At 47.3% G+C, this 21081-nt stretch overlaps 1 protein-coding gene across 1 annotated transcript in view; it reads left to right on the top strand.

The window, feature by feature from the left end:
• The first annotated feature begins 7627 nt into the window (after positions 1-7627).
• Positions 7628-21081, top strand: part of ABHD5 (abhydrolase domain containing 5, lysophosphatidic acid acyltransferase) — a 189882-nt gene continuing 176428 nt past the window's right edge. Inside the window, exon 1 of the mRNA XM_086942091.1 lies at positions 7628-7765. The gene's annotated coding sequence lies outside the window, so the exon portion shown is untranslated. The remainder of the gene's footprint in view (positions 7766-21081) is intronic.

Genomic DNA, 21081 nt, shown 5'->3' on the forward strand with positions numbered 1-21081 from the left:
TGGGTGGGCGGGCCGCGGAACTTCAGAACGCGCACAAATGTATTTGGGCGGGCTGGAGGTTCTGATGGGGCCGGGCCGGGGGTAACTGGGCAGGGCCCAGGGCTGTGCGCGCGGGAGCGCGCAGATTTTTTTTCACTTCTTTGGCTCAGGCAGGCTGCCACCAGTTGCCACGTCCCAGCATACACTGCGCATTCGGCAAATCGGCCGGCAGCTCCCCACGTCACGGACAGACCCACGCCACGAGTCATCCACTGCTGGGGCAGTGCACATTAAGTTAGCCCGGTGAGGCCTCGGCCCGACTTGACCAACAACAACGACGACGAGAGCCGCCTGGGCTGTCCTGGCTGTAACTGTGTCTGGTCACTGGTGCAGTACTGGTCTGGTGGCGCACTGCAGACTGCAGTGAGGCGGTGGCCTGGTAGTGGTAGCAACCGTAGCAGGCAGCACGACACGCAGAAGTACTACTGAGCGTGAGCAGCAGTCGGTGTGCACTGCAGTGAGCCAGTGAGACAGTGCGCCAGCAGCGCTAGCTAAGCTAGAAGCAGTGTGTGTCCTGCCGATCGGCCCACCACAAATAAAGGTAAGAACGAAGTGAAGATAGAAATTAAGTTAAACAAAGCACGGTCGTAAGCACCTAAAATTTAGTTAAGAGTACCCGCCCAGCCCCTGGGCTCCCTGACTCCCACGAATTAGGTTCCCCGGGGCCGATCTCGACTGTTGGGGCCAGGGTCAGAGGGACAGAACTGGTGCCTCGCAACCTAACACTTAGGGGGCAGACAGCACGCAGAGAGAAATCCCTGGGGGGTCGCAGAGAGTGCTAGACTCAAGGGGCAGATCAACTCTTTCAATTAACGCCTGACTCATTCTTGCAGTCACACGTTCCCCGTTCTCAATAACACACGCCTATATACTTTCCAATCAGTGAAGAGTCAGCCACACCTTCCGACTTTGCTGCTAGTTTGTGAGAATGCTTCTGGTGGTGACTACTAGTCTGTGAGTGTGCTGTTGGTAATGTGTGACTGCTCATATGTGATTGGTGTGTCAGCCCTGTTGGTAGTCTGAGATTGCTAATCTGCGAGAAGGTGCAAGTGCTTCTAGTACTGTGTGACTGCTACCTTGATTGATGTGAGAGTGTTGTTGGTAATACGAGACTGTTAGTATGGATTGGTTTGAGAATATTATGTGTATTTAGGGTGTTCTACTTTTCCACAAAAGGCCTTTTATGGTTCCCCTTGTGTTTTTCTTGAGGGAGTTTTTGACCTGGTTTACTTTTTTAATTATAGAAGCGTCTTAGCCTTGAAACCTTGCTGCAGCAGTCGTTCTTCAACAGAGTCCCCTTCCTCTGCTTGCATGCCTTGATTGTCACTTTCTTAAATGTGACTGGTCAGTGTTTTTGAGGGGGCATTAACGACCCTCTGTCTAATTATTAATTTTCAAGTACACATTTTTGGACACTATAACTGGTCTCCTCCTGTCCCCCACCTACGAGTGTGAATCACTTTATATCACATCACGTGCACAAGTAGTTGTTTCCTGGCATCACCAAGTACTACTTACACCAGTGGAAAAACTATCAGGCCCCTCCTACTGGACCCCTTAGTGCTCAGAGGCACTAACCCGCTACTCCGGGACTCTGTGGCTGCAAGGAGAAAGATTAGAGCCCAAGTGAGGAACAAAAGTTAAGCTGGCCCCAAGACAAGTGAGGGAGTATTAGGGAATCGGTGGGGGAAGAAGGATCTTTGGGATATCCACCCAAAGCTTAAAAGGAATGTCAGGGAAGTGCACTTGAGGGACGTGTGTTCTAAATGAATGCTCATGGGCACAATCTGGCTAGTGACAAATTCGCATAGTCTTGGGGCGGGGGTGGCGGGTTCTCTGTGTAATTTGCAGGGTGTGTCACCACCAAGATTAAAATGAGCAGGATATGCAGGTGCCTGTGTACCTAGTTGACGATCTAAAGCGATGCTTTACCCACTTAAACTGATATTAAATATGATTTCTACTAAACACAATGTGGAGCAAAATGTGAAAGAACCATCTGTCTTTTACAAGTGCAGTGTATCAGCACAATTAATGACGTGTAGAAGTATGCATTGTAAACATGGGATGTGTTAAAATGCAGCATTTTTGTACAACATGGTTGAAATAACAGAAACCGTAGACCGGGAGGGACAGCCTGGGCTTGTGGAGAGAGCAGTACTGAGAGAGAGGTTCTTATCTTAGAAATCTTCAGCTCAGGGAGGGACAGGCACAGGCTGGGGCTGTGGATGACGTGCAAATACTACATTAGGTATTTTTAAGTGCAGTTTCCTATGACGTACAGTTAATTATTTGAGCACAATGCACTCAGTGCATTTTACACTACCTGGGTGCTGCTTCAGGACTTAGAAGGAGTACTTCTGTGGTATCTCTTTTAGTGAGTTTCTTGTGACAAAAAGAGCCCATTTAGAGTGCTGTATTTGAACATCGTGCTTGTCTAACCTGCCTGCAGCTAGGCAATGTTTTTTTAAGACAGACTGCATGTGTGATTTGAGGCTGATGAAATAGTGAGCGCTGGACACTAGCCTGGATGTACCTGGAAGTAGAAGTTTTTTTTTTTTTTATCGATTTATTAAGCGCAGTTGCTGCCCAGGGGCGTCCAAGCGCTGAGTTTAGACAGAGATGTGACGGAACACAGGAGGAGCTAGAAGGGCTTCCTGAATAGTATGGTTTTCAGTTTTCTGCGGAATGGGAGTAGGTCGGGTGTGGATCGAAGATCAAGGGGGAGTGCATTCCACAGCCTGGCGGCGTTCAGTGAGAACATCCTGCCCCCGGACCTAGCTCTCTTTACTCTGGGTACCGCTGCCAGAAAAGCACCGGTAGACCGGAGGTTCCTATTAGGGTGGTAAGGGGTGACAAGGCTGGTGTTGATTGCTGATCCAGTCTTCCAAAAAGCCCGATGTGTGATGCACAGAGCCTTGAATGCCACTCTCTGTCTCACAGGCAGCCAATGTAGGCTTTTCAGTCCCTGTCTAACGGACTGAGACCGTGGAAGTTGGAGTATGGTACGTGCTGCGCAGTTTTGTACCACCTGCAGCTTTCGGAGAGTCATCTCAGGCGCCCCCAGATATAGGGCGTTGTTTGAGTCTAAACGGGACTGGATGAGGCCTTGTACCGCCACCTTCTTGGCATCTAGAGGTAAAAGTGGAAGGACCTTCCTCAGCGTTCTTAATAGGCCAAAACAGGTGGCAGACAACTTGGTGGCCTGAGTGGAGAAGGAGAGTTTGTGGTCTAACCAAACTCCCAAGCTCTTAACACTGTCCTTGGGGGTAGGAGGTGCTCCTAGACCGGCGGGCCATAGGGAAGAGAAGGGTAGTGGTGAGGCTGGGCCTAGGAGCATAAGTTCAGTTTTTCCCCCGTTCAGTTTGAGGGAGGAGTTGGTCATCCACTCCCTCACGCTCTCCAAGCAGTTCAGCAGGCCGGCCGAGGCTAGCCCACCGTTCTCTTGGGCCAGTGAAACCACTAGCTGGGTATCGTTGGCGTACGACACGATTTTAATGCCGTACGGTTCTACTACCCCAGCCAGCGGTTTCATGTAGGCGTTGAACAGTACAGGGCTCAACGATGAGCCCTGCGGAACTCCACAGCTAAGAGGCTTGATGGTAGATGTTGTGTTGCCATCAAAGATCTGTCAGCCAGGAAGGAACTGAACCACCTTAGTGTGTTTCCCGAGACTCCGATGTTCTGGAGACGGTTCAGCAGAGTGGCATGGCTGACCGTATCGAAGGCAGCACTTAGATCAAGGAGGATCACTGCCACTGATCCCCCCTGATCCAGTATCCTTCGAGACTCTTCGGTAACTGCTAGCAAGGCGGTTTCAGTCCCGTGGCCAGGTCTGGAGCCTGTCTGGGAGGTGTGCAGTAGGGAGTGATTCTCCAAAAACTGGACCAAGAGGGTATTTATGTGTTTTTCCAGCACCTTGCCAGTCCATGGGGAGCAATGAGATGGGGCGATAGTTGGAGTGATCGTTAGGGTCCAAATTAGGTTTTTTTAAGAGCGCCCGTACAGAGGCTTGCTTCCAGGCAGTGGGAACTGTGCAAGTGGACAGAGATGAGTTTAGCAGTTCCAGGACTACGGGGAGGATGGCATCGCCTGCCTGCATCAGGATTTCTGGGGGGGCTGGGTCGCGAGGGGAGCCCGACTTAACCTGGCGAGCCACTTTCTCTAAGGTGACAAGGTCCAGGGGAGGGAAATGATCAAGAGTCGGCTCAGTAGTAGACAGGCCTGAACAGGGGAGATTTTCCGAGTTGGGTGAGTCGGGCACCTCATGATTCAGGGCCATGGCTGGAAAGGTGGAATATATGTTCAACACCTTGTTGTGAAAAAATTCCGCCAGTTCATTACATTGCTCCTTGGTCTTGGTTAGAGGGGGAGCAGTGAGGACATTCGTGCATTGCTTTACTATGTTAAAAATTTATTTAGGCTTTGATCTGGCTTCCAAGATTTTATCGGAATAATAAGTTGCCTGGGCTGCCTTGACCCCTTCTTTATAGCTTCTGATCGCCTCTCTATAGGCGGCCTTTTTTTCCGGAAGGAAGTCTACGCGCCAGGCTCTCTCCCGTTGCCTACATCGACGTTTTAACTCTCTCAGCGAGTCAGAGAACCAGGGGGCTGATGTCTGCGCTCGCTTAGAGGACGATTTGCGAAGAGGCAGGAGAGAGTCTAAGGAATTTGTGATCCAGCTAACATAGTTTCCATATGCCAGATTGGGGTCTGAGCAGGATGGCGGACGGGTAGCGTCTAGCTCAAGCCTCCAAAGGTCGCCGGGGAGTTTTTTCCAGTTTCTTCTCATCAAGGTTTGGGGGGATAGTTGGGGGATTTTATGGGTGGACCAAGTAAACGGCACCAGGTAGTGGTCTGACCACGGAAGGGGGATAGGTTGGGCCGTTATTAGATCCATACTATTGCTGAAAATAGGATCGAGAAGGTTCCCTTTTTCGTGGGTTGGGGCTGTGACCAACTGGGACAATTGAAGGGCTTCGAGGTCATCAATTAACTCCTTGGCAGAATGGTCGGACGGCGAGTTAAAGTGCAGATTGAGATCTCCCAATACTGTATAACTAGCCGCCGATAGGGATCTTTTTGCTACGATCTCTGGAAGTGCTCTAAGGAATAGTTTTGCAGACTCAGGGGGGCGATAGATCAGCGTACCAGAGAAGGAGTGGTTGGCGTTGAACTCTATACAGAATTCCAGACTCTCACAGCCAGGGATAGTGGATGTTGTGGTGCGGCAGTGGTACTGGTCCTTTATAATAATGGCCAGCCCACCCCCCCTCCCTTCTGGTCTGTCGAGTCTAAAAATGTGATAACTAGCTCGTAAGGCTGTAACAATATCGGGCTCGGATTGGGTCGTAAGCCATGTCTCTGTTAAAAAGAGCGCGTCTGGCTTGTGCTCCTCAAGCAGCATGGCAATTTGTGTGCAGTGCTTGGGAAGTGACCGGCAGTTTAGTGCATACATACAGTATTTCGGAACAGCGGCCACGGGGTTATTCCGGAAGAGATGTTTACAGTCTGGGCAGCTGGGGGGAAGTTCTGTAGGGACGTATATATGCGTGCACTGGGCAGCGACGTTTCTTCCTATGCTGTGTAGGGCTGCCGAACTATATGGCCTGCCTTGGGAGGTCGGTGAGCCAAGGAATATGGCCCCTGGTCCCGTCAGGTCGAGGACGGGCGCAGACGGGCTTGCCTTTGGCACGCCTTCGGCGCACTGCCGGCGCGCCCGCTGCGCCCGTCCGCTGCGCCTCCGGAAACAGCACATTCTCAAATATCCGATAAGGAGGGCGTGACCTAACTCGGTGGGCGGAGCCCGGGAGGTCGCGGCGGTTGCCTGCTGCCTGCTTCAGCGCCTCACTCGGCTGAGCAGCGACACAGAGCAATCAGGTGAGCAAAGTGCAATTAGTTTTAAAACACAGGTACAAATCACGCAATACAGTTTTTAAAATCAACTTTCAAGGAAGTCCCTCGCTCTCGGCTTTCCGCCTCAAGAGCTCTTATCTAAGCAGCGCTGACACCAGGGCGCGCCTAGATATAGTAAAGGGGGCGTGGCCTAACTCGGTGGGCGGAGCCCGGGAGGTCGCGGCGGTTGCCTGCTGCCTGCTTCAGCGCCTCACTCGGCTGAGCAGCGACACAGAGCAATCAGGTGAGCAAAGTGCAATTAGTTTTACAACACAGGTACAAAGCACGCAATACAGTTTTTAAAAACAACTTTCAAGGAAGTCCCTCGCTCTCGGCTTTCCGCCTCAAGAGCTCTTATCTAAGCAGCGCTGACACCAGGGCGCGCCTAGACATAGTAAAGGGGGCGTGGCCTAACTCGGTGGGCGGAGCCCGGGAGGTCGCGGCGGTTGCCTGCTGCCTGCTTCAGCGCCTCACTCGGCTGAGCAGCGACACAGAGCAATCAGGTGAGCAAAGTGCAATTAGTTTTAAAACACAGGTACAAATCACGCAATACAGTTTTTAAAAACAACTTTCAAGGAAGTCCCTCGCTCTCGGCTTTCCGCCTCAAGAGCTCTTATCTAAGCAGCGCTGACACCAGGGCGCGCCTAGATATAGTAAAGGGGGCGTGGCCTAACTCGGTGGGCGGAGCCCGGGAGGTCGCGGCGGTTGCCTGCTGCCTGCTTCAGCGCCTCACTCGGCTGAGCAGCGACACAGAGCAATCAGGTGAGCAAAGTGCAATTAGTTTTAAAACACAGGTACAAATCACGCAATACAGTTTTTAAAATCAACTTTCAAGGAAGTCCCTCGCTCTCGGCTTTCCGCCTCAAGAGCTCTTATCTAAAAGTAGCAGGGAAACCTATCAAACCTTACTATGAGGAAGGCTCCCTTGCTGAAATTCATCTGTCTTTTTGCAGTGCCGGTTGAGGAAGTGGGTGGAGCTAATAGATACAGTGGGTGGAGCCAATGGAGGAAGTGGGTGGAGCCAGAGAAAAGTAGGTGTGGCCTCCGACAAAGATTTGAGCACCTGCACTTCATATTTTGCAAATTAAGCACTGGCCCTGCCTTAAATGAGGGCGCCAGTGTGCGGCACCGTAGGTGCAGTACCTGGATGTAGAGCGAACGAGAATGTATGGGTGCCGGGTCGCACAAAGTGAAAGGTGTGCGATGCGAATAACGTGACTGAAAGAGCAATGAAAGGTGAGGCTGGGTCTGCGCTCGTTAGTCCTTTAAAGAAGTACTTTTGGCAAACAATCTCAGGATACTGGAACATGCGTGTTCAGTCGGCACAGAAAGCCTAACGTAGGTAAGCGGACACCCGCCCTCCCTTTAGGTGACCCGTTCCGACTGCTTAGGCTTGGCTGGCCCGCGCACCTGCATCGGAGCGTTCGGTCCGGTATGAGAGGTGATGTCCCCGGCTTCTTTTGTTTCAGACAGCCCAATCCTCCACGAGCACTAATGTACCACTCTCCCTATACGGAGCTCCGCGCAGCCTCGACCTGCGGGCCTAAGACTGATGAGGCTATCTTTTCCTGTGTAACTTCGGTGGAGAATAGTAATCACTACCGGTACGAGTTTGACGTCACTTCCTGAACAGTGTTTTTGTTTTGTAACCAATTGAGGCGTCACGGGGCGGTGCATAACCGAGGTCCCGCCCAGTACCGCCCGGCCTCTCGGGCGCTTTAAAGTAGCGTTCCCATTGGTCGTCCTTGCCTTCAGTTTTTGAAGTACTTTTAGGGTTGAAAGCAGTGAAGAGTCTACCGGGATTGTAAGACCCTGATTTGAAAGACAGGAGGTAAGTCATATGCCAGGGTACCCCAGCCTAAGTCCAGAGGGCTGGCGTGTATGTATGGGGGCAGTTGACTGCTTTGATTCTGATAAATAGAAAAGTAATATGACTCACGAGCTTATGGTTCTGCTTTAGAGGGATTGGATTGCCTGCTCTTCATGTTTATTTTCATTGTCCATGTATTATTATCGTAGACAGTGTTCCTTTTATTCCTTATTCGAGAATCTGGTCTATTCTTGTTTTCTGAGTGCGCCCAACACACATGACGTCCTAGTGCATTCATTCTTTGTATTCCTTAATCTTTTTTCTTTCACCTATTCCGCTCGCCCTCTTTTGCTCAGATCCCCATTCATAGCTTTATTTTCAATCTGTTAGTTCCTTTATTTTACGTCCCTTTTTGTCTTTTTAGTCTGTTTCTATCCCCATTATCCGTCACAAGCTAAGAGCTAATGTTTTCTTTCGTTTACTCCCAAAACATTGCAACTTTATAGCCACCATTCTAATGACGAGTCTCTCCTCCAAAGTACTCTCTGTGCATATCATTTTGGTGATGCAAACAGAGTGCCCCCGACGTAAGTGATGGATTCCATGCCACCCAAGACGCATAGCTCTGGTCCTAGGCTTTAAGAAATAACCTAAAGTATCCTGGTTGCTATGGTCTTGATTACCCCCCTCCCCCCCCCCCCCCCAAAAAAAAATCTAGCTAAATGGTCAGAATACCATACCGTGTTTTGAAAACATTGTCTCCATTGTCAATTTATTTACATGAAACCTTTCCCATCTTCCTCCACCCCTGTAATCTCTGCCTCTATGGAACTCGTCCTATAAATCCCATTTAAATAACAGCCTACGAACCTCAGCACCCCTGAGTATCTTGACGATAACCATCCCTCGAATGTCGGTCCCAATCCCATGACGAACCTACACTGTATTTCTGCACTTTCACCGGACCTCAGTTTCTGCAATGAAGCAACAGTCATTGCGAAGAAACAGTTTGTAGAATCTCTTATGCTTTTACTGCTGTTTCTATTAAGTGCACTCTTTGTTTGATTTCGAAACTTTGCTCTATATAGGAAAGTCCACATTTGCTTTTTTCGTGTTTCCTTCCTATCTAGCAGAAAGGAACTCCGGCATTTAAAAAACTGAGGTCACTCAATCTATGTCCTCTCCTACTATAGCTCTTGCGTGTTGCCTCGCGTTTCCCTCTCCTTCCTCAGAGAGGTTCACACTGGGCGTAGTAAGGTTTTCACATATGAATTCTCCCTCCTGCCACTACCCTCCTCTAACTCTGCTTCATGTTACTGTCCTCTCTCCTTTCACTTCCCATGTCCCCCTCTCGAATCACTGCTCATCTCTTCGTTACACAACATGTCTCTGTCACTGCCCTTCCTGCCTTTGGCATTGCCTTAATTCTGTAGTCATTCACGGTCCACCCTCTTGTGTCACTGCCCAACTACAGTAAATAATCACTTTTCTATTGTCATTCGATTCCCTCCTGTCACTGCTTATCTTTCTCTCCTATAACCAGGGCCAATGGAATTATGCAATTATGTGGCTGCAGCAATTTTCGCACAATTATAGATTTGCCACATTCGCGGCATAATCCATCATTTGCTGCAGCTGCAGATTTTGACAAAAAATGTTTTTGTTTCTGGCTCAAACAGTTGAAAAGTTACAAAAAATGCGAAGAAACGTGTTACCGCACAGTGGAAGGCCCTTTGCAAAGCTGGACTGATCCTTTTCTATTGCTCTGTTGTGATATTTGGATGTTAAACTGGTACCAATGAGGTACAACTATGCCCACAGAGTGTTACTAAGTTTAAAAATGATGAAATAATGAAGTAATACTAGGACAAAATTTGCTGCATTATTCCGCATAATTTGGTTTTTCTTGCCAAACTATTTGCTCAACCCTGCTACATAATTTAGCCCTCTTCTGCCGCCTAATTCAATTGGCTCTGCCTATAACTCTCATTTGCTTTCTTTCCTTGGTTGTCTCTCATGTGGTAGCCATTCTGGCGCCTGTCGCAGTACTCCTCCTTTCGTTGTCGCTTGTCACTGTTATTATCTGTGTATTATCAGAACTTTACTCTCCTGGGCAATAATTGTAAAACGCCTACTTCAAGAATGCACTTTACTTTCCAATTAACTGCTGTTTACGCAACACTAGAAAAAAAGTTTTGTACATGTGTAACCGTCAGAGGAAATGAACCATTAAAATCGTATGTGTGCCCAGCATATCTAGGCAAATCATAGCACAATATTCACATATCTGTGAAAATGTTGAAATACAAATTCATGCATAACTTATTTTCAAATCCGTCCAAAGACTTGGTATTGCTGGATTGTGAGCGATATTCAAAGCTGTGAAGAACATTTGAGAGTTGTGCAATTGTTATATATTTTTTATTTTCTGTAATCTTTGGTCTAATTCACTAAAGGCAAAGGGGAACAGGTAGAAATTTACTTTTAGCCTTGAAGCAAACATATGACGTTTTTGAATCCTCACATCGGGAGGATTCCTTGACGGCTATGCCATTTGTAGTTTTATAGAGACAGTGATATACGTAACATATGTAGAAGTTTGTTTCTTTGTGCAGAAATCTCATTTTCCTTTTGAAGGGGCCTTACTGCCCATTTAATATTGTGTGTGTCTCCTCCTTGAAAATGTACTTGATCGTGCCTTTTATGTTTAAGACCTACAAAGAACAGTGTTTAGTGGATGTTGACCTACTTTTACAAGCGAACCCATTTAGGAATTTGATTTGACTTATTATTTATAGAGCGCAAACGTTTTCCCCGGGACATCTTGGTGCTACTCATGACAGGTGACTGGAACCGGAATTACAGCAGAGGCTAGTCCTGCCTGAAATGCCAAGTTTAGATGATTTTCTTGAACCTGAGGTGGGAGGTGGCCATTTTTAACTCCAGGGGCCTGCGGTTCCAGTTTTGAGCTGTACAAAGGACAATGCTCATGTCCCCCCAAGTGGCCAGTCTGTGAGTGGGGACTAACAAGTCCTTAACAGAACTGGAACGAAGGGTCCTTCCCGATGGTACCATCTGAACCTGTGTTTGAGGTAACCAGGGCCAAGGCTGTGGAGTGCCTTATAGGATGCGCAGAGTCTCTTAAAGACTATCCGCTTTCTTACAGGCAGCCAATGCAAACTATTGATGGCTGAAGAGGCGGACGCATACAAGCTGCTGAGTTTTTCAAAATTTGCAATTTGTTCCCAAAAAATTTTTAGGCAAATTTTGATATAGCTAATTTCTGTAGTCTATTCTGGATAGCACAAGTGCAATAACAATTGTCTTTAACGTGCAAGGGTAAAAATTTGACAATTGTCTTCACCATATGCAAGGAGAAGAAGGAGGCAGATGTGACTTTGTTCACCTGCTCTTTATATGTCAGCCGGTCGTCGACCATGACCCCGAGATTTTTTTACCCACCACTTGGGGGACCAAAAAGTCGGATTGTTGCCAAACAAGATGACTTCAGTCTTTGAGGAGTTACATTCTGGACATTTTTGATCCATCACTCATGCAGCTGCTGAATGTTTTACTCACATCAGGGCCCTTATCCATTAGAGAAATCACGATCTGGGTGTCGGCGTAAGACACCAATGAAAGCCTGAATGATTTGATTAATGTCGCCAGGGGGGTGACATAGAGACTGAACAACATTGGGCTCAATGCTTACCAACTCACACCTACCATACCTCATTGTTTGAGTGATGTTCATTTGCTAGGCTAAGAGCATCATATACGTATTCTGAAGTTTCAGGTTGTGAGAAATTTTAGAGGCTCTGAGCATTTTCTGGACACTAGACATTGTTGGAGAGCCCTGGTTAATTAATGGGCTATGATGCACACAAAAGAAATATCACTGCACTTACGCAGATGTGAGCAGTATTTGAGGTAGTTGGTGATTTTCTGGGCTGTATGCAGGTATAGAAGTCTATTGGCAATTTGCCTTGTTTGGGAACACACATGACTTTCGTTCCTTCATTTGTTCTTTTATTTCCATGCCGGAGGGCAACATAGGTGGAGTTGAGTCTCAGTCTTTACATACATACATTTTATGTTTTGTTTTAGTCTTCCGGGAGCTCCCTTTTTTTGTCATTTTATGCAAAAGTATAATTTAATACATTTAGTAGTTTTTACTTTCTTATCTGCAAATGTAAATAACCATCATTCTCTTAGTAACAAAGTGCCTGAGCTTTTTCCTACGACTGTGGCCTTGGTAGATTTATTCAAACTATTTTGTCTTTAATGGCCTGAATCTACACTTTTATAGACAACCGTTGAATGTATTTTTTAGCAGTGACTGCATACCTTTTTTATAGAAGTCACAAAGATTACTACCTTTGTTTTCACAACAGTTATTCATTTTACTAGCGATGTAATATTACTTTTTAAACTTAGTTTACTGACGTTCAAATATTCTTCAGATAGTATAAATTTACAAGTCCGATGTATTGGGATCCATGTATTTGTATGATTGGAATAAGTGGAAACATATGAAATGACACTTTGTCCTTCTAAAATATAAGTTCTGAAGAAGTGCATGGAATGATTTGTTAAAAGATTTGCTCATTTGTTAATAATGTGAGCTGAGTAGATTAAAGGAAACAGTTTGCGGATAAATATATATTTTTTTATTCCACAGGATCTTTCGATCCAATTCCCCCCAGCACCACATTAATCCATATGTTTTTTCTGTACATAGTTTTAGTTGTGCCTGGCTGTGATTGACAATGATCTCGTGCTATGGAAGAACACTGTCTCAATAGTTAATTCCATCTGTGCAGTCTCTACTGGGGCGGAACAACATCTAGAAATCTAAAATCTTTTTTAAAATCTGTTTGATATTTAAGCTATTGCCTTATACCTTATTTCATTAGTCTTTTTAGTTTTAATTAATAAAACAAAATATTATAGCCCTTGATGATCCTGCACAAAATTATTGTAGTCCCGCTGAAGAAATACTTCCTTAGTGGTGTGCAGCGGCGGGTCTTCCGCTATGGCAGTAGAGTGTCGCCCTCCACCTCAGCCAGCCGTTTAAACACAAAAAATGAAATGATAATAAACCAGGTTTATTATAATTTTTTTCCTTTTTCTAGCAGCTGAATCGTTTTGTCCACCATAAGCGTGGAAGGGTATACTCAGATGTGAGTCCCTTGCTCACTGCACCATCAGGATTCAAGCAAGCCGGGCCGAAGACGGCTGAAATGCCAGGAACCGGTCCCCGGAAGCTTGTTTCCTTCCCAGTATAAGAATTGGCTTGGTAGTTTGGTCTGCCCTGTTCCCATGATGCACTAGGCCAGGGACAGACTAATTTGCATATAGCCAGGTTCTGAGCTGGGATGGTGCAGTGAGATAAAAAACGGTGATGGATCAAGCCCTGGTCTTTGGACTGGGTAGGAGTGTTCTGCTTAATTCAGATACTCTGTCCATCACCACCCCCTTTTCTGAATCGTTTTGTCCACCATTAGCGTGGAAGGGTATACTCAGATGTGAGTCCCTTGCTCACTGCACCATCAGGATTCAAGCAAGGCGAGCCGAAGACGGCTGAAATGCCAGAAACCGGTCCCCGGAAGCTTGTTTCCTTCCCAGTATAAGAATTGGCTTGGTAGTTTGGTCTGCCCTGTTCCCATGATGCACTGGGCTAGGGACAGACTAATTTGCATGTAGCCAGGTTCTGAGCTGGGATGGTGCAGTGAGATAAAAACCGGTGATGGATCAAGCCCTGATCTTTGGACTGTGTAGGAGTGTTCTGCTTAATTCAGATACTCTGTCCATCACCACCCCCTTTTCTGAATCGTTTTGTCAACCATAAGCGTGGAAGGGTATACTCAGATGTGAGTCCCTTGCTCACTGCACCATCAGGATTCAAGCAAGCTGGGCCGAAGACGGCTGAAATGCCAGAAACCGGTCCCCGGAAGCTTGTTTTCTTCCCAGTATAAGAATTGGCTTGGTAGTTTGGTCTGCCCTGTTCCCATGATGCACTGGGCCAGGGACAGACTAATTTGCATGTAGCCAGGTTCTGAGCTGGGATGGTGCAGTGAGATAAAAAACGGTGATGGATCAAGCCCTGATCTTTGGACTGGGTAGGAGTGTTCTGCTTAATTCAGATACTCTGTACTGGGTATCCGTGGTAGCTGATAGTGGTTTTTAAATGGCAAGACGGAAAGCTGGCGCCGGCACTGGGATGGTTGGGACCGTAGATGCATATTTGACCAGGGCAGAACCTGCCATTAATAAAGAAATTTTATTGACTGAACGTAGGCTATCCCTTGATCCCACCTATAGTAGGTTATCCACTACCCCAGTACTTTTAGACACCCAGAACCAAACTACACCTCCCTTGGGACAAGACAGGTCCCCCCAGAAAGTGGCTGATACATTGCAATTAAATGACAGTACGCTTTCCGGGACTTAAGACTCAATATCTAGTCCGGTTAAGTATAAGTTACGGGAAAGAACTCAGAAAAAACAGTTGGTCTCTACTCGCCCAAAGAAATCTAGTGTTATCCCCAAAAAAAACAGGGTATGTAAACAAGGACGCTCCGGTTTAGGGAACAAACGAACAGTTACTGTGGACATACATACCGCTGATAAGGAGGAGCATAGGGATCTGCTCAATACGGTCCGGGGTAATGGAAACATAATGATTACTGGGTTTGGCATAGGTGATTTCTGGGTGTAACTGGAGAGTATGGTAAAATCTTTGCTAGAACCTATCATAACAAAATTGTGCAGGGTAGAATCCAGGTTAGAGTTATTGGAATCTTCATTGACCAATTTCTCAAGCCCTGTTTGTACAGCACACGCACCAAACCCTAAATCTCGATCTTTGGGTGTGACGGATAGGATAATCGACCCTGATGACAGTGTGGCAGTTCCTGCGTCCACTAGCACTAGGCAGACTGTGACAAGGGGTGCAAGCAAATCGCTAGAAACTCCCAGTAATAAATCTCCCACGGTGGGACCTGTATCTACCTGTAAGAATCCTCCCTTACTAGACTCAGCTCAGAGGTCAGCTCAGAGGTCGGCTGAGGGACCCAAGATGGTTCAAAGACCTGTGGTAATTGATCTTCCGCCTCAGGCCACTCCTTATGTTGCAATTTTGACCCACGTCCCTGCCCTTTCAGTAGGAGATTCTGAAAGTTATGAACAACTACTTAATAAGACTGTGTTTTGGCTTACCGAAAATACCTTTGAGGGTGTGAACATCATTAATAATATAATAATGGTACGTAGGGTCAGTTGGATTGGTAGCTCTAAGAAGACTGGGAGCGGGGACTGCATTATAATTAATTTTGACAATCCTCATAATGTGGCCCGCTTGTTTTCAGGAGGTCCCAGTCCACAGTGGCCACGGTGTACTGATATCAAACTGTTACCTCTGGGGTTTTTCTATAGGCCTTCACCATGGAGGAACATGGGCGGATCTAATTTTGAGGAAAACTCGCGGATGGGAGACTGGAATAGGGTGAGAACTTTCCCATCATGCTCCCCAGCAGTTTCCCCAAAATACACATAGTAATTTAACTATCACAGGATGCAGTTTACCAGTCCATAATAGGTATGAAATATTATCGGGTCTGGAAACCTGCGATTGACATGAAGTAATTGAGGCTACAGCTGGAGGGAGGGCGTATGCCACAGGTGCTGTAGTGACTGCAGCTACCAAGGGAAGTTCAAATAACCTTATTTCTTGGAATATTGCAGGGCTAGCTGTGAAACGAAAGCATCCTACCTGGATTAAGCAATTCTTGATAATTTGTTTGCTGTGAAACCTGGTCGGTTAACTGCAATCTTCATTTAGAAGGATATAAAGCACATTTTGTTCCAGCTGCCGCTTCTACTAGGGGAAGAGCCAAGGGGGGTTTGGTTATTTATGTTTCGGTAGCTCTAGCATGTAAAGTACGTAGAATTAACACATCTAATCCAAGTATTCTAGCTCTTACTCTAATGAAAGATAACTGTATGGCGGGTCTAGTACATTTTTATAACTCACTTGTTCCATACTCCGACCAGAGCTACTTACTTGCTTTGAAAGCTTTTATTGATAAATCCATGAGTCATAGTTTACACAACCTTATGATCATGGGTGATTTTAATATACATCCTAGTGGCAAATCCCAAGCTGCATGTTTGATGTACTTCAGTTGCTCTCTTATTCAGGGATTTCATTTTGAGCACTCGAATGAGGGAGAGTTGCTCAATGATTTGATTATTGATTTTGATCTGATAACTACTATGGCTTTGTTGGACCCTCATATCATTTTTGAGGTACCTACTTTCAAGGGTCATGGGAGGGGGACATTTATTGATTTTATGCTGATTTTGTCTCCTCTGCAGTCCTTTGTGGACTCTTTTCTAATTGAGGTGAATGAACTGAGCGATCATAATCCCCTCTCATTACACATAATGGGTACGGGACTACAAAAGTAGGATTATATACTAATCCGGGACTAATAAGCACGACAGATGGGAAGCGCAGACTTAAGTGGACTCGAGTTGCCCCGGAGTTATTTTATAACAATATTAAATCTGTCTGCGCCGAAGAAATTAGTATATGTACCCAAGACGGGCAGCTTCATTCCAATGTGCTAGCAGCTTTTAAATCTATTTCAGATAGGGTCACGGAACTGTTATCTGTGCATGTAAAAAAAAACAGACTAATGTGGGCCCTAAATTGTTTTATGAGAGTTGTTCCGAAGCTGCACGGAGTTTAAGGGTAGTCCCAGCCTCCAATCCAAGAGTACAAGCGGATGTAATAGTTTGTCGTAGGAACTACAAACAAGCATTAGCTAAACGGTTCCGTCATCAGCATCGGTTGAGCTGTGCTGATGACGGAACCGTTCCGTCATGACTCCGCCCGCGCAAGGCGGAGTCAGCACAGGCGGAAAATACGCCCCGCACGCAAGGGGTTAAACTAAGAATGTTACAGTGAATTCACTTGCAACCTGTTAACAAGGATAAATCAGCCCAGCTTAGTTCCCTCCTATGAGAGACTCTTCAGTGTAGTGTGTGGACTACTGAATTGGGTAGCTTTGTCTTACTCCTGAGATGCCCAGTTGTCTCACCCTTCGCACTGGTGATTGTTATGACTGATTACCAGAGACACAGGTAGCCCTGTTATTGTGGGCAGACAGAAGGCCTGAGAGCTCAGGATAGGGAGTCTCTTTCTGGAGAAAAACAACATGTGGCAAAAGAACAACATTCAAGTGTGAAAGAGCTGAGGGAAGTGAAAAAGAAGAGAACAATTATGGAGGAGGAGGCACGGAAGTTGAAAGGTTGGAGTAATAGAGAGGAAGCAGGTGAACATGAAGGAAGATAATGGAAAGGAATTGTAGTGCAAAAGTAGAGATACGAGGTTCATGTTAACTTTTTTTTTTTTTAGAATACCTCTATAGTTTCACCATGCCATTTTGTGGTCTTTACAAAGCTCTGATGCAGAGAAAATGGTGGAAAATACGAAAGTAGAAGATAGTGAGGGTAGGTATAGTTAAACTGAATGCAAGATGTGGCAACCTCTGTTCTGTATTCCTTTGTTGTTGCCCATGTGACCGACATTGCTCAAAGCAGCCTAAAAAGGTCTGTCTTCTAGCGGTTTTTCTAAACCGATGTGGCCCGGCGCTGCTCTGAGGCATGAGGTGTTTCAAAATCTGGGGCCCTGAATCCCCACCGATCTGTGTACATGGCTCTGGCTATTGAACATATATTGGGTTGGAAAGGTACAGGTTAGCTGATAGAAAATACCTACAAGGGGTGTCATGAGGAGCCAAATTTTGTTAGCAGCAGTGCCTCGTAGATAGTACAGAGGACTCTGAATTTGACTTTTTCTTTCACTAGAAGCCACTGGAGGTCTTCGAAAGCAAAGTTTGCATAGGCACATTCTTAAAGTTTTGTTCAAGTTTATGGTAGAACAAGGCAGGCTTTACTGCAACCAGACAGTAGATACACAAAAATTATTTTTGGTATCCTGTTTGTTGTCTTTCCAGTGTTACTTGTAAATCCCCAGCAGACCTGTCAAGCAGGGTTTGACATCCAGTAGGATTTGACACTGTAATGTCAAAAATAGGCGCACTGTGATTGGAGCCTGACTGGTTGGGTGACCTCTGCAAATGTTAACGCTAATTACTAGCGGGAGAACAAAAGCAAATCTAGCCTCTAGGAACGTCAGGCAGGGAAAATGTAACTTTCTAAAAGTTACCTTTCTTTAATGTTTATTAAAATATGACATTACAATTTTCTTTTTTGATTTTTATGAAGCATACATCAATACAATGACAATGGTATATTGGTGGCGACAACCTTGATGCAACGAGATTGGTAGTTTTTTTTTTTAAACCGATTTTTATGAACATTTCTTCAATCATCTTACAATCATACAGAATTGTTGGATCATCACTGCAATAGGTCTATTTTCAGAATGTGAATCAACATTATGCTATTCCCATGCCCCTATCTAAAACCCCCTCCCGCCTCTCCCTCTACCCCCACCCCCCCTCGTCAGTGTGCCTACCTCCATCTCTCCTGCTGATTGACAGAAACCCTTTGTGCTTCAGCACCCAACTCCTTCCCGAAGCCATGTACAACTACATCCAATCAGGAGTCCGGTGAACCCAATTAAGTGTCCATACGCACTCCATGTCTCCATATCGTGTTCGCCTCCTCTCTCAGCCTGATATGCGGTAACCATCACATGCGCTGAATTTCTAGGGTCTAGTTGGCCCCATCTCCCGCGTGTTCCCCGGTGTTCCCCCCTCCAGTCCCTGATACCTGACTCGCTGGCGCATCCTTCCCATCCCCTTCATCCACTTCTGCTGTTAACTGAAGTTCTACTACTAGCATGCCCCACGCCCTGGCCGCATCCATCGCCTTGTCTTGGAGGGGCGTCTGGCTAATTGTAGTCTGAGTGTCCCTTCACTGCTCTCCCATTGCTGGAAGCTCCCTCGCCATCTCAGAAAGCTAGGACCCCCTCTGGACTTCCAGTGCATGGTGAGCTCCCTTTTCGCCATAATCAACCCCAAGTCGAAGAATTTACTTGTGATTTTTGTGGTGGGTGTGTGTGGGAACCAAAGTAAAAGGCAAGTCCCCATGCCTAGTTCAATCTGACGCTCCGTTACCCTGTTCAAACATGCTACGACATCAGACCAATATGTACCCAGCACCGCGCAAGACCAGAACATATGGCCAAAATCAGCCCCCTCCGCATGACATCGGGGACACATTGAATTTGTTCTCCCGAAAACTTGTTGAATTTTGACCGGCGTTAAATAGGCCCTGTGTAGCGTAAAATATTGAACCAATTGAAACTGAACATTGCGCGTGCCCTTCCAGGCCCTCCGTACTAGTTGCGGCCAGGTCGTCTCAGGTATTGACTGGCCTAGGTCCTCCTCCCATCGCCCCTTCAGCCTATCCAGAGGCGGCAGTCCCTCCAGTGCCAATCTCCTGTATAAGCAGGTGATAGCCTTGTAGGTGCCAGCAGCCATCGTGACATGTTGGCAGCCCATCGGTATGGGGGGGTTCCACCAGGCCCATCTTCCAATGTCTCTGGATTCCCGACACTAGCGCAGCATGCAGCAAAAAGTCTCCCCTTGGCAAATCAAAGGTGCTCTGCAGCTCTCGGAATGGTAACAAAGCACCATCCCTATATAGGTCCCCTATCATGCGGACTCCCCACTCTTCCTAGCCCGCTAGTGCCGACCAATCCTCGCCATGCCGGATGGCGGTACACATGCCCAGAGGGATCTCTGGAGCATACGGGATAGGGATTCCCGCCCGTTTCTGGCTACGCAGCCAGCATTGTCTGATGGTGCGCTCTTCGAGAGTGAATTGATCCAGCCTGAGTTTCTGCTGGAGCACTATAAAGGACAGGACATGGCGCTGAATAACTCTGCCCTGCGGTCCGTCTGGGCCTCTAAACTCCTGTGCCACCGCTTGTGTGAGCCACTGCAGCTGTGCCGCCAGATAGTACCACTCAAAATCTGGCACCGCCAGTCCCTCTTCCTCCCGAGGCCTTAGCAGGGTGTTCAACGCCACACGTCTCCTGCCTGTGCCCCAGATGAACCCTATCACCATCGATCGTAACGTCCTGAAAAAGGACGTCGGAATCCACACCGGCAGTGTGCGAAAGAAATATAGCAACCGTGGGAGAACCACCATCTTTAGCAAGGCTATTCGTCCAGCTACTGACAGCGGAAGGGTACGCCAGAACCCCATACTGCCTCTGATTCCCCTCAGCGCTCCGCCTACATTTCGCTCATAAAGGTGCGAGTGGCTATGATATATACGAACACCCAGATATGGCAGGCACTCTGATTCCCAACGCAGACCCTCCAGCATCAAGGGCCGGGTGCAACTCTGAGCTAATGGGAACAGACCAGTCTTGGTCCAGTTATTAAAATTCCAAACTCCCGAAGGAGGGCTGGGCTCCTCGCACTGAGGCCCCCACGTCAGCCAGGTATACTAAGAGGTCATCGGCGTACAAATATATATAATGTATCTCACCATGAAACAGCACACCCTCCTAGTGTCGTCCCTGCCGGGCCCGTGCCGCTAGCGGTTCGATCGCCAGTGCAAATAAAAGCAGAGATAGGGAACAGCCCTGTCGGGTACCTCTCTCCACCGGGCATGTCGCGGACACTGAACGGCCCGTCCGAACCCTGGCCGTGGCGGAGTTGTGTAGCAGCTGCGTCCAGCGGATGAAATTATCCCCAAGTCCGAAACTGGGGAGCACGCGATACAAGTATGACCACTCCACACTATCGAACGCTTTTTCGATATCTACCGACAGCACCGACGCGCCTGGCGGACCCTCTCCCTCTGTTCCCATGATCCGCACCAGTCGTCGTATGCACGTCGCTGTGTTCCGCGTGGGAATGAAGCCCGACTGGTCCGGGTGCTCTAGTGTGTGCATGTGATCCGACAACCGCGTGGCCAGAATTCTACTCAGCACCTTATAATCCACTGTAAGCATAGAGAGCGGACGATAAGCTGTCCTTGCGGTGGGTGACCCGCCCTTCTTGAGTAGTGGCACTATAATCGCCTCTCTGGCCGATGACGGCCAGCTTCCAAGCCTGCTCAGCTTCCAAGCCTCTCCTTACACCTGGTGTAGCTGTGGTGCAAGAAGATCGATATATGCGGCGTAAAATTCCACCGGCAAGCCATCCGCCTCCTGCGTCTTTTTCCTGGCCATGTGCTTAATTGCCGCTCTAATCTCCCCATGTGAGATAACCGCACCCAACGCATCGTTCTGCTCCGACTCTAACCATGGCAACTGCTCCACCTCCAGGAAGGCATCCAAGCCA

This window comes from Lissotriton vulgaris, chromosome 10 (assembly GCF_964263255.1).
Source record: "Lissotriton vulgaris chromosome 10, aLisVul1.2, whole genome shotgun sequence".
Classification (NCBI taxonomy): Eukaryota; Metazoa; Chordata; class Amphibia; order Caudata; family Salamandridae; genus Lissotriton; species Lissotriton vulgaris.